The sequence below is a fragment of the Gavia stellata genome, chromosome 11 (assembly GCF_030936135.1).
Source record: "Gavia stellata isolate bGavSte3 chromosome 11, bGavSte3.hap2, whole genome shotgun sequence".
Classification (NCBI taxonomy): domain Eukaryota; kingdom Metazoa; phylum Chordata; class Aves; order Gaviiformes; family Gaviidae; genus Gavia; species Gavia stellata.
The window spans coordinates 13,264,766-13,277,703 of record NC_082604.1 but is presented as its reverse complement, the minus strand read 5'-3'; the positions used below and the strand labels follow the sequence as shown (position 1 = coordinate 13,277,703).

The 12,938-nt window shown below is 42.9% G+C and overlaps 1 protein-coding gene across 1 annotated transcript in view; it reads right to left on the bottom strand.

The window, feature by feature from the left end:
* U2SURP (U2 snRNP associated SURP domain containing) overlaps positions 1-10,251 on the bottom strand; it is a 46,886-nt gene extending 36,635 nt beyond the window's left edge. The window contains exons 1-2 of the mRNA XM_059822357.1: positions 10,223-10,251; positions 2,563-2,610 (exon numbers count right to left, since the gene is read on the bottom strand). The gene's annotated coding sequence lies outside the window, so the exon portion shown is untranslated. The remainder of the gene's footprint in view (positions 1-2,562; positions 2,611-10,222) is intronic.
* Between the last annotated feature and the right edge of the window lie 2,687 nt (positions 10,252-12,938).

The following is a 12,938-nucleotide window of genomic DNA, read 5'->3' as shown; positions in this document are numbered from 1 at the left end:
TGCACTACAGTTCCTTTTTGATCATCACAATTTCCAGAAAGAAAAAAAAAACTGCAAAGAAAAGTTCTAAAAGCTTTTCTGACTATTTTGACCAGAAGAATGTTTGTGCAAGGTTGAACAGGTGTAACTGAAGAACAAAATGGATGCTAAATTTCAGTTGTACTTCAAGGTTAAGTGTAATACTTTTGCTTGAAGAAGAAAATGCACCCTTGAGGTTTTCAGCTACTAGTTAAATAAAACTAAAGACCTCACCTTTAGCTCCTAGATTCTTTCTATTTTAGGTAATTTAACCTCCATTCCTCCCTTCTTGAAACCATGATGAAGGAAGGACTCCATGAAACAATCATTTCTGGAGAATATGGAATTAGAATTCTCAAGATTCTATTTAGGTAGTTAAGAGACAGTAAAGCATTGAGAGAGGAAAGACAACAGGATGAAGACCACATTCAAAAGACATGGGCAATGGGAAGGAAAGGAGAGAAAAAGATAAGAAACTTCTCTGGAAACTCCTAGCTTAACACAGTAATTCATAAAGAATCACCACAAGAACAAGAAAAAAGCCCCAGAAGAGCAAAATATAAGCTATTAACCTTTATCTTAAAAATATTTTTGATGCTCTTACACAGCACACAGTGATGCTTAAAACTACCACTTTTGCAATGACAGTTAAGAAAAAAAAATCAGCTCAATTTAATAAAACATCAAGACAAATAAGGTGAATAATTTAACTGTCATATTACTAAAAAATTTCAGATGCCAACTGCAAAAAGAGTTTCCTCTAGGAATTATTTTCTTTGCAAAGAGTTTTATTTCTAGTATCAGCTTCCTATTCAGAATTTTTTACATACGAAGAAGCACTGTGAAAAACAACTGTTTGAAATACTTCAGTTTATAATCCTTGTTTAGTATCACAAACACCTCTTAGATCTGTACCAAGTGTATGACCAAAATAGCTCATACTTCTTTGAAAAATGTTCCCTACTTCATCATTAAAAGGAAAACTATCAGTTACAAATTAACGCAGCATTGTCTGTGGAGTTATCTGGTTTATAACACACTACGCTTGTCAACATGAGCTGCTGTGACAGGTTTATCAGGAACTTCTCATGCATTCGTGTGTTTTAAAGTTAATAAAATCCAGTTTTCCTGTTGTCTGAAAGACAGCTTGTATTTCAGTATGACAAACAATATACAACCTTGGCAAAACAGGGGTATATTGCTATAGCACAGCAATGCAGACAAAACAAATACCACACTCCTACCCAAGGCTTATCCTGTCATCAGGAAATAATCTCTCACAGTAATGTTACAGGATACCTGCAGATCAGCCACATGAATATATGTTCTAGTGACATAAGGGAAGCAGCTGTAAGATAAGAAGAGTTCTGGCACTAAGATCTCCTCAGTTTAGAAAGGGTCTCAGAAAAAAAACAACCCCATAACATATAAAGTTAATAGGATTGAACTAATTTATGCCTGCTAGTCACATTCCAGTAGGCAATTATAACATTATTATTAACCATATGCAGCTTCACAGAATTCCTACAACAGAGCTATACAAAATCTGAAGGCGTTCCTCCTTCAAAAAATGGAAAATAATACAGTGAAAAGGGTAAAGCAAATGATGGAAGCAAAGAGAAAACGTAGTTGAGTAATCAAATCACTGTATGAAGGCAAGCTCCCATTAAACATAATGCTGCACTGACTATAAGAAGGCACAAAGCACTGAAGTCCCAGTTCCATCAACAATACAAAATATTCAAAAGAGATTTAAGAGTAATTTCCCAAATTGTAGCAAATAAAGCAAATCAATGAAAGGACCTCCTTTATTAAAAGTTTCTGCTATCACAACTTTAATAATGTTATCTTACACGCAATTTAACAGCAGGTAATTGACTTTTTCATATACAAAATCAAATTGAAATCTTGAAGAAAATCCAAACCACAGAATTAATTGTCTGGTACTAACGCTCTGTTTGGCTCTTGCTGCCTGTTTTCATTTTAGCTCAGAAATAGGTAGGCCTTCAAGCAATGTACCAACCACATGACCAGGCAAAGGTCTCTTCAGTGGGGGGGTGGGGGGAAGCTTAGGTAATTATTCTTACCTTTTGCTTTAAGTATATTCTATTAGAAAGAAAAATAAAAGACTAAATTAGGGCCACACTATCTCATTTTTGAGAAGCCAACTGTATACAAAAAGACACTTAAATATACAGTGACTCTTACGATCAACCACCTCATATTTTGAACTATTCCTCAGTATAAGAGATAAACATATACAGAGTCCTTACAGCTTCTTCCTGTTCAAGTATCTATTATGAATGCAATATCATGCAGCAGAGCTTCCTACACTAGTGGCTGTTCAAAAGTTTCAAGGAATATTTTTAAACATGAAAATCAATGGTTCATTTACAAACACCTACAGATTAGATACCCAATGCACCAGAGTCTGCCTGCAGCACGTAGTTTTCTTCAGAGAACAGGCCTGTTTTGAGTTTGTGGGTTTGGTTGGATTTTTTTATTTGGGGTTTTTTTTGTTGCTTTTAAGTATTTTGGACTTACATGTGTATCAGCAGATCCAGTGGTATGTACTGCATCTGGCACTCTGACCTGAAGAGAGAATGAAGAGGAGTAAGGCACAGAAAAAGAAACAGACAAACCACCTCTGGTTTTTTTCTTCAGTTCTTCAAACGTGATTTTCATTTCAACTTCAACATCCAAATACACAAGAACAAAGATACATGTATTTTAATGATATATCTGAACAGAGTCACAGCATGAACAATGTCAATACAAGCCAAATAAGGGATTAAAGAGAGACTGTTCTTGCTACCATTAAAAACATCTAAATTTCCACAGCTGGATTTTATAAACATGCCACTAACACCACTGCAAGGAAAAATTAAGTTTGTTACACTGAATCTGCAAGAGTTGTCATTAAAGGCTGTTAAAGATTACATACAGCGCTTGATTATATTTGCCTTACTATAAAGTAATTTCCAAAACTGCTCTCAGTATGTTGTGCATAGATGGAAGCTCAAGAACACTAATTTAAGTCCAATTTGTGAGTATATACTAATTATGATTATTAAACTGTAACTGAACTTTAACATGTAAACCAGTGTATATATAAAATTTGCATAGGCTTTTTTTAAAATCAGGTTTTTAAATGACTAAGTGATGGAAAACAATCCAACAAACAGGACTGAGCAAATTTTTAAATTATGTAATGCCCAAATTCCAGAAAACCTCACTGACATAACATCCACTATTAAGACATAGCTGCCCGAAGCACAATTCATATCTAAATTGAAATTTAAGTCAAAATAAAACATTTCCATTAGCTGAAATCTGTTCATTAGTTACAGAACATTAGCACTTCTTATTACCAAGAATTTATAGTCTCTACCAGGAATAGTAACATACGGTGCTCATCTCCAGTCTTCCAAAACAGACAAGCACCAAATCCACTCTAGAACACAGACCTTGTTTTCATTTCGCATCATGCTTTTTCATCAACTAAGATAGAGACATTTATCTTTGGACAAGTATATTCCTATGGTTTACAGCCAAATCAATTTAGAAAAAATGGTAGACAGCACTTCAAGAACCAGAACTAAGTCCACAAAGGTAAAAAGAGATACAAAGATACAACCCTTAAAAGGGAGAAGCAAAAGGCTCCTAGGAATGTGTCTGGGGTTTTTTAAGAAAGAGAAAGGGGGAAAAAAACAAACAAAAAAACCCAATTATGTCTTACTCTCAAAGACTGCCCAAATCCACTTACCTGCAACACTATACATTACTCACAAGGCACATCTTTGCACAGAAGTTCATAAAAAGTTTAGTTCACATGTACCAGTAGCAGTTCATTAAAACACACGTGGATGTAAATTCCACAAGCATCTTTTACTAATATCGCTTCCTGCAAATTTTTGCTCTGTATTTGGTGCTGGATTTTTTTGTGATTCACAACTGCCTATGGCACTCAAATCAGTAATCTGTTATCCACAGTTCTACGTGCTGCAAAAATGTAGCTTAAGGAAACCTGTCCTCCCCCAGAGAGTTTATGAATGTATAGCACAACATCACACAGATAAAAGAAAGACACTGTGCAAAAGAATTTCAGAGCTTGAAAATTACATTCTTCCTGCTGCCAGCTGCCACTGTGCAGCAACCAACACATCAGTTACAATCCCACCCTTAAAAATAAGATTCAGACCTGCAGTTAAAAAGATAAATCTCAAAGGTGGACTGATAAAATGCTGTCTGCATTAGCGTACTGACAGAGTCAAGACCTAGCACTGCTTGGGGGAAGGAGGCTGTTAGGCAACAGCAGAATGAAATGACTATTTCTCCATTCACCACATTTGTTTCATTTACAGAAGTTCTATAAAGAGACACCTTCCAAAAGGGATGAGTGCTGAAGCTGCTTACAGGGAAGACAACAAACAAGGCATCACACACAGCAACAAACAGTACCAACACTCAGTACAATGACACTTAGGAGACAATATCCTGAGGAAGAACATAAAAAAAGTAACAGACACTAAATCTGTTTCTCCAGCAACAGAGCAAATGATACTGCTCGGAAAGGCTTTCAATGCATGTTAGCACGCAGAGATTCTGCAGGCTAGCAGTGGGAAAGCAGGCCAATGATCAAAAAAGTCTTGAAGTCACTGAGCTAGCAGTACAGCAGCACTCCCCAACCCACCAGGAAGGGCCATAGCACTGTGGAGCAAGCCACCCCAAACATTAGCTGAGCAACAGAATTTCTAATAAGGTGGACTCTGAAAACTTCTAAAAGCAGTGTTAGCTTTTAGACCAACTTTATCCCACAGCAACTAGCAACTCTGCAGAGCCACATTATTCTCCTCCTTAAACAGTTCTTATTTTTAAGGTCTTCTCTTCCCACCTATGAATTTAGTTCATACCTTTGGTACTGCTTCTGACCATCCAAGCAACTGTACACACAAAGCACAAGATGAAAAGATTCTTGACAAAATTATGCATTGCTATCTGCCAGTTTCTAAATAGCAGTTACAAAAAAACCTAATTCTCACAGCACTGCACTTTGCATCCATCTGCACCACCTTGACAAAAGGGGCAATTTTGTCTCCTTAAAGTTATACCAGCTGAGTTGACTCAGCAGAATCACAGTGTCTTTCTAACCTTCACAGAGAGGAGCATTTCAGAAGATGTTGCCCACCTGTGTTGAAACCTGGAACAGGATTATTTTTTTCCTCTTCTCATCATGTTAAGTAGCTCAACTGAACTAATCATTTAAAGAAACATACCTAAAGCTCTGTCCTGCACCTGATGATGTCAGAGATGCAAGGATAGCTCCCTCATGTTCAAAACACTGACAGAAAAAACACGATGAGTCCATCTTTCAGTAATTGCCAGCATAAACAATCTACAAATGTCCTCTTACTCCCAATTCACTGCCTCTACAACTCTGCATGAAACCTATCTTTTTATTTTTTTCCTAAACCAGACTATTTTCCAGCTGGATCATTTTCTCAGTCACTTTCACTGCACAGGTCCCTCAAAAAATGATGCTAGCATAACTGAAGTAGCAATGCAGGCTGCTGAAAGGGCATTCCAGTAAAATATGGCCCTCTCAAACCAGAGTCTTCAAGGTCAGGTCACTCAAAGCTCCATTACCAAGTCTAGCCAAGTTTACTCAAACTTCAAAAGGAAAAAAAAAAAATCTTCAGAGGACCATACTAATGAAATTTATGACAAATTCCTATCAGAAAGCCAAAGCAGAGAGCCCTCTCCGATTCTGATGTTTAAATTTTCTTCCAGCTTCATGGCAGCTTCCAAAGAAAACAGAGAAGAGATGACTGCTCTTCCAAATCTTCCTTCCTGTCAGCAGTGCAAGTTCCCACAAATCCAGCTCTTCATAGTTTCTCCAAATTTAATGATCTCTGGGTAAAACTGCCATGACCATGTTATTTCACAAATATTTAAAATATGCTGTATAACATAAGCAAACTTTTTTTTTAATTAATACTGATGCCATTTAGTAAAACAAAGAGCAACAAAAGCTGCCAATAAAACCCAGAAGACAAGCCGTGGCCTTCCAAGTGCTGAATGTAATTTTTACAACTGTAATGGCTACAATTTAAACATAAATAAAAGCCCTGCCCTTGCAAAACCTAATAGCTTCAGGGTAAAGTGTTTACTAGAAACTCTGGTGTAAGACACTCTTGCCCTGTTTCAACACCTTCCATCGATTCTGCCCTCATACTGGGAAGCTGGTCACACTGAACTAGATTACTTTTCCCAATCTAACTAGGCAAGAGAGTTGGGGAGTTTCAGTCAAACCAGTTTCCAATTCATAGCAGGCTCCCCCCCCCCCCCAAATCTTGCCAAATCAACTAAAGAGGACAACGTTTGGGAGGCAAAAAGTATCTAAGGCTGGGACTGGTTTGTGCCAGCACTGGTACCAAGGAAAAGCAAATGGAATCACAGCTTAATTTAAAATGTTAAAATCCAGCACAGGCAGGGAGGTTTCCAGCCCAACTTGTCTTTTTTATTCCTCCTTTCTCTATCAAACTGTCTAGAAAACAAATGCTTGCAAACACCTCCAAAATATTTTATAGCTTATCTATTTACTCTTTACATTTACTGGAATAGTGCATATTATTATTATTCACTATTTAAATAGACATCACTTGCAGACACAAAAGTAAATGGAAAATGGTTTTCTCCAAAGCACTTGCAAGGAATGCTATCCCATTATAACCTTAAACTCAGATGAACAGGAGCTGCGAACATTTAACTTTCTACTGCTAGAGAGGAAATGAGAAGGATACCTCCTTTTACGTTTCCATCAACAGAGGAATGGACTTACGCCTCTCCTGCTCACCAGTTGACAACAATACAGGGAAAGTTAAAGATCATGAGTTTTGCCATCTTGCAGAATGCTACATCTAACTGGAATTCACCACACATACAGACTTTACATTGCCGCTCTTCATACACTTTAACTTCCCAAGGAAAGCTGTCCATTCAAAAGCAAGTAATCACTGTTCTTCAACATTCAATTAACACATAACTTACTCAAAAGCCTGAGAAATGCATTTAAAATTAAGGACTATTGTTAAAACATTTTTTAGAATGAAAAAGGGAAACCTACAGCTTTGTCAAAGTGGATAATATTTTCTGCCACATGGTACCCAATTTGTACAGTATCACATATAAAAGCAGTGGACATGCAATGTAGTCACTATTCTCAGAAGATAAAATAAGAAAATGGCAGAGTCATTGAGCAGCTAATATTTCATTATATCAAGATAATAATTGAACATAATCAGTTTCTGCCATTTCAGAATCATATCCTACATTGAACTCCTGTGCAGTCTTGGGCAATCTCTATTTTCTCTTCCTTAATTTTGTCCTTCTTTCCTGTTTTGATTTCTGGAAATCTCAAGCACATATTTGCTATCCTAATCTCAAAGTGACAAAGGAATAGATGACGCTTTTGCAACACATTTGACATCGGAGACTCTCAAACTTATTTAGAAGCCAACAGCATCATAAAAAGCAGCTACCACCACAGCGACACAGGCAATGGATGCTCCTGGACCTGCACCATCTCCAGTGACGGTTTTCAAATAGTGTATCAAAGAGACGATGCCTGACTGAAATAATCTTGATTTTACACTATAAAACAAAATAACTGGCTAGGCATTCAAAATCAGTACTTGGATACTGTTCTGAAGGGGAGAAACCATATCTTACTGTAAGTGTTAAAGCCTTCAACCGCTAGGCCACAGCTCTTCACAGAACACAGAAAATAAGATGTCACTGTGTCTTCCCAGGAGGTAGGCTAGAAGCCAGCAAAGGCACATCTTGGAATTGCCACTGAAACATATCCTATGGAGTCTACGAGATGCATTTGTTTTGCAAGTACAGTTGTTCTTATAACTTGCGAATACAGTGCACCAAAACAAATGGAGCCTAAAACTAATCTTAAATGATTAAAAAAATCAAAATGTTTGATAAATAATTACTTTAAGAAATTGAGCAAAACGGTTATTTGCTTAGATTATTAAAGCATAAACATTTTCATACAGGCTCAACTAAATACACATTTTTATCCTTGCATTAATAAATTAATTAGAAAAAATAAGAATATTACTCATTTCAGTACCATTATGTCATATTTCTTTCTGCAGACTTCTGAAAAGTATCTCTATGGATATGCATATCACAAGCATTCATGACAAAAAAAAAGACACCACATACACCCCACCCCCACAGAGAAAGTTGAGGTTGGAGGAAATAAATCCCAAGAGCTAGGCATGTCTTATTTTATTTCACTTTTCAACAAAAACATTCCCATGGATCCAGGTATGTACTATCACTATTTTCTTTGGCACATAGAATAATACTGACAACACGAAACAAGAAGATCTAGAATGTAAAGCATGGGGAAAAGATTACTGGAAACACAGCATATATATCTAGAGTAATGGGAAATTGAGGGGTGAGGGGGAACTGCAGGAAGATGGCAAGATACAGGACGTCCTCAACAGGCCTTGGCAAACTAACGCACGTTTGACTTTGCATTCTCTAGTAATCGCACTGACTTCAATGGGATGGATGACTTAGTACGAAGAGTTAAGCGTCTGCACGTACCTCTGCAGAACTGAGATCTAGGACAGAAAACAATTCTTATAAATTAATTATTATCGTATATTAAAAAAAGAATATCACCAGTACAGAAATAGTAAATGACAAAACAAAAAAGTCTATGATGTAACTGTGAAAAGAAAGGGATCTCATCTGGGTTGGTTTTGTGTTCCATGTTATCGGTTGCAGTAATCAATAATTAAATTATTATTCCATGTCTAATTACACTTGAAATCCCAAAATGTCTTATTCCCTGGAAGCCATTCACCATAAATTAAGGCCTGCTTTACTACTAAAGTCTTCCGTCCAGCTCTTACTTGCAGTTCCAAGCCAAAGGCAAGATCCAAGAAAATGCTTCCTGGCAGTACTTGGAATAGATCATAAAAGGGAAACAAAAATAAAACTCTCCTACTCTAATAAGACCAACTGGATAAACATGCAAAGGCTTTTAGTAACTACATTTCAGCTAGTTTCCTAGCAGCAAAAAAAAAAAAAAAAAAATTTTAAAAATCCTGTTTTAGCTGAATACAAAAATGGGTAAAAATTATCAATCCATATAGCACTGAAAATTCCTGAGCCAAAATGTGGCTTCTCCCTTGACTGATTTACACACTCACACACGAAAAAAAAAAAAAAAAAGTAAGATTTATATACTTCTGGCCTAAAACCTGCAACAAGGCTGAGTGAAAGGTAGTGTCACTAATCAGTAATCCTCAAACGGTCAGCTGCCACTGCGTCCCCCAAAACCTATCTTACCCTCTACTCTCTTGGCGGGAGGGGCATGCTTAGAGAGCAGGCAGCTCTGTGCTGTTATTGCCCACAGCCAGTCAGGCACTGGTTTCAGCGCACAGCTCTGGACAAGTTTCCCAGGACTCCTGCACTACCTGGACTTCTGGTCTGCAAATCCAACAAACAATAATTACAGGAAGTACAGCAGATACAGTGAAAAGAGCAGGGAACGACACGGTGATTTTGTGAAATTTGTAGTTTCATCGCAAATCGAAAGAAGAGACTGGATCTCAAATTATCGTTTTCCTTCACACTTGCAAGTTGGAAACTAATCCCACGCGGGCTTCAGCCCACGGGGGAATCAGGACTCCCAGCACGAGCTAAATTAAACACGTACATGGGCAAGACTCGGGCATTAACTAACTGTCCGCTTCCGAAACCGGGGACGCGCCGGTAATAACACGACGACCCACGCCTGCAGTTACAGCGCGCTCCACCGGGACCCCGCTCCCCCGGCCCCGCATCCCTTCGCCGGGGGCACGGGGACACCAGGAGGCCACTGCCGCCGGCCCGGGATAGAGACGTACCCAGGGCGGTCCCGGGGAGTGGGGATGCCCCGCGAGAGGCCCGGGCCCCCCGGCCCCGCCGCGCCGCCCCCTTCCCGCCTCCCCACCCCCTCCCAGGGCCCGCAGTCACCCCGGGCACAGAGCAGGGACGGAGCAGGCCTCGACACCCGCGCCTCGCGCCCCGCCACTCCCGGGCCGCGCCACCGCGCCAGCAGGCGGCGGCTGTGCCCCCCGGCGGCAGAGCGGGCCGGCGGGCCGTGGGCCGCCCTACGGAACGGCCTCACCTTCCCACTGGCTTTCTGCGAGCCGCTGGGCGCCTTGTCCGCCATCTTGCCTCTCCCCTCGCTCAGCCCTAGCGGCGAGGAAGCGAGCGCCGATCCCACCGAGCCCGCCAGCGGAGGGCGGGAAGCCGATGGCCGAGCCACCGATGGGGCGGCCTCCGCCCGGGAGGGGCGGGGCCTGCTCCCGTGTCCTCCCCTCAGCGGAGAGGCGGGGGCAGGCCGGGCGGTGCAGCGGCAGCGCGACACCCCGCCTAGCCCTCAGCCCTCTGCCTGTGTCTGCGTCTGGGTCTCTCCCGGGTGTCTTGCTCTCACATTAGCAGAAGAAAACGCAAATGAAGTCGCTAGGCGACCCAAAGCAGCCTAGCAACCGGCTGTGGTAAGGCGGGCAGCGACGGGCAGCCAGCGGCGGGAGCCCGCGCCTGCCCCGACACCCCTCGGCCCCTGGGCGGCCGGCCTGGGGCACAGCGCAGGCACGGGCCGTGCTGCTGAGCGCTGCGCTGCGAGGTGGCAGCAGCACTTCTACCACACGGTCCCGCGGGAGAAGCCCTGACGTGAGGGGTCGGCGTTCAGACACAAAGCACTGACCCGCACTGCCGGAGCCCCTCGGAGGGGAGAGGGCCGTACAAGTGGTACAGAGCCTTTCCCAATCGCCAGGTGTTTTCCTACCAGACATTAGCAGGTGGCAGCTGGGAACAGCTCAGGGGGGATGAGCAGAGCGGTAGCGGGACTCCGCTGAGGGCGCTGGGATGGGGTGGTGTGCGTGTCCTGCAGTGTGGGAATGCCCGTAGTGCTCTTGCGGCACCCCAAGGGACCAAGATGTGTTCTAGGTGGGAAGGCTTCACCCAAGGTCAGGCTGGGTAGGACAGACAGTGTGTTGTGCGGCTGCTGCGTCCCATGCTTCGGCCGTCCTGCACAGCTCTCCTCATCTGCTGACACACGTTCACAGACACTGAGCGGTGCGTGGTCACACAGTTTGGAGGCAGGGCTTGCCCCTGAACATCTAGCAAGGTGAAATAGAAAGAATATTGTTTTGACCAACATCAAAATGTTACGTCAAATCGAGAAAAGCCCAGGAATAAATAGTGAAGAGGACAGCATAGCAAATCCTCCGTTACTGGGTTTGATGGCACACCACCACAGCAACCTTCTTTATTGAACATTGCTTAACTAGAGGTTATGACCAAAGGTCACATTACATTTATTGTGAGTCTTGCATTCCTGTGCTTTTAGGGATTTTCATCATAATGTGGAAGATGCTGGGGTTGAGGTAATACTTAAGGAAAAGACAGCAGATACACAGAAATTAACAAAAGCTTTAAATCCACCAACTCCTGACACCTACTGCCCTGTGAGCAACAGGAGGGAGCAGGGCCTACGCTAATAACCACATTGGTCAGCAGAGGATGAAGTGGGGGCTTCCAGAAGAGGCAAAAAGGAAGAAAAAGGAGAGGGTGAGGAGGACAGGGGCAACTGGAGAGGACTGGAAGTTTAGAGAGGAGGGCAAAACCCTGAGGAAACCTCGCCTCCTGCAGCTGTGGGTCCAGCTGCGTGGGGAGACACTCTGAGAAGAGCGTGTTGCTCTGCCAGTAGCTATTCTCAGGGTGAAGGTTTAGCCGTGGGTCTTTTCACGGCTGCCGTCATAGCGCAGGTCCTGACGCGGGCTGTCAAGTAGGTTAGTGAGTGGAGGTAACGCTACAGCGTTATGAAAACGAACCCTCACTCGGGAGCTGGAGAAGAGGCGAAAAGTCCCTCAAAGCCGGAAAACGCGGATCAATACCCAAGACCACCACCGCGGGCTGAAGTGGAGGCCACGACCGCTTCCCGCCGCTCCCGTGAGGGGCCGCGCCAGAGGGACGGCGGGCAGCTGGGGAGGCGCCGCCCCCCGCGGCCGCGCGCGCTCCGGCAGAGGGCGGGGCCAGCCCCGCCCCGGGCACCGCCCGCCCCCCAGCGGCAGCGCTCCGCACGCCTTGGGTGGCGTTTGCTGCGTTACACGGTTTCTACTTCCTACGTCAGACAAAAATATCAAAATAATAAATAAGAACAGTCATTCTGCAGACGCAAATTGCTTTACGCCGCAGTCAAATAAGCGGTTGGCCAGACAGCGCTGCTGCAACCGAGGAAAAGGTGAGGTAGGCAGAGGAGGGTACGTGGCAGAAACAGGCGTTTCTCCCTGCGTTTCAAGCCTCCTTCCGCCGCTTGCAAAACGACCATGCAAAAATGTTCTAGTAGTGGACTGGCAGCTAAGGATCAAGAGATACCAGATGTTTATTGAGCCCCCTTCAGCAACAAGCAATTACAACAATAAGCGTGTGCTATACCTACAGCTGACACGGTACCTTACCATCTCCCCTCCGGCTCTGGAGGACAGCTCTCCGTTTCTGCGACCACCTGCACAGGTTTCTGTGGGCACCCCAAGGCTTTGCACAGATTTGATGTGGAGCCACTGCCGGCTTGGAGGGAAGGAGGGAGAAATAAAACCCACCCCTTGACAGCAGGATTTGGGGATAATTCCATCAGCCTTTTTAGGATCTGTTGAGCTCCAAACTTGCCCACAGAGCAGCCCTTCCACAGGAAGGAATGGTGTTGGCCAAGGAGTTTTAGAGATGGATTAGGCAGGATCTTGTTGCTTCAGAATCCAAGTCAAGTCCTTCTCTTTCCCCATCTTTCTCGCTGTTTTCTTGAGAACCACTTCACCAGCTTGCAGAGGCATAGGATTAGC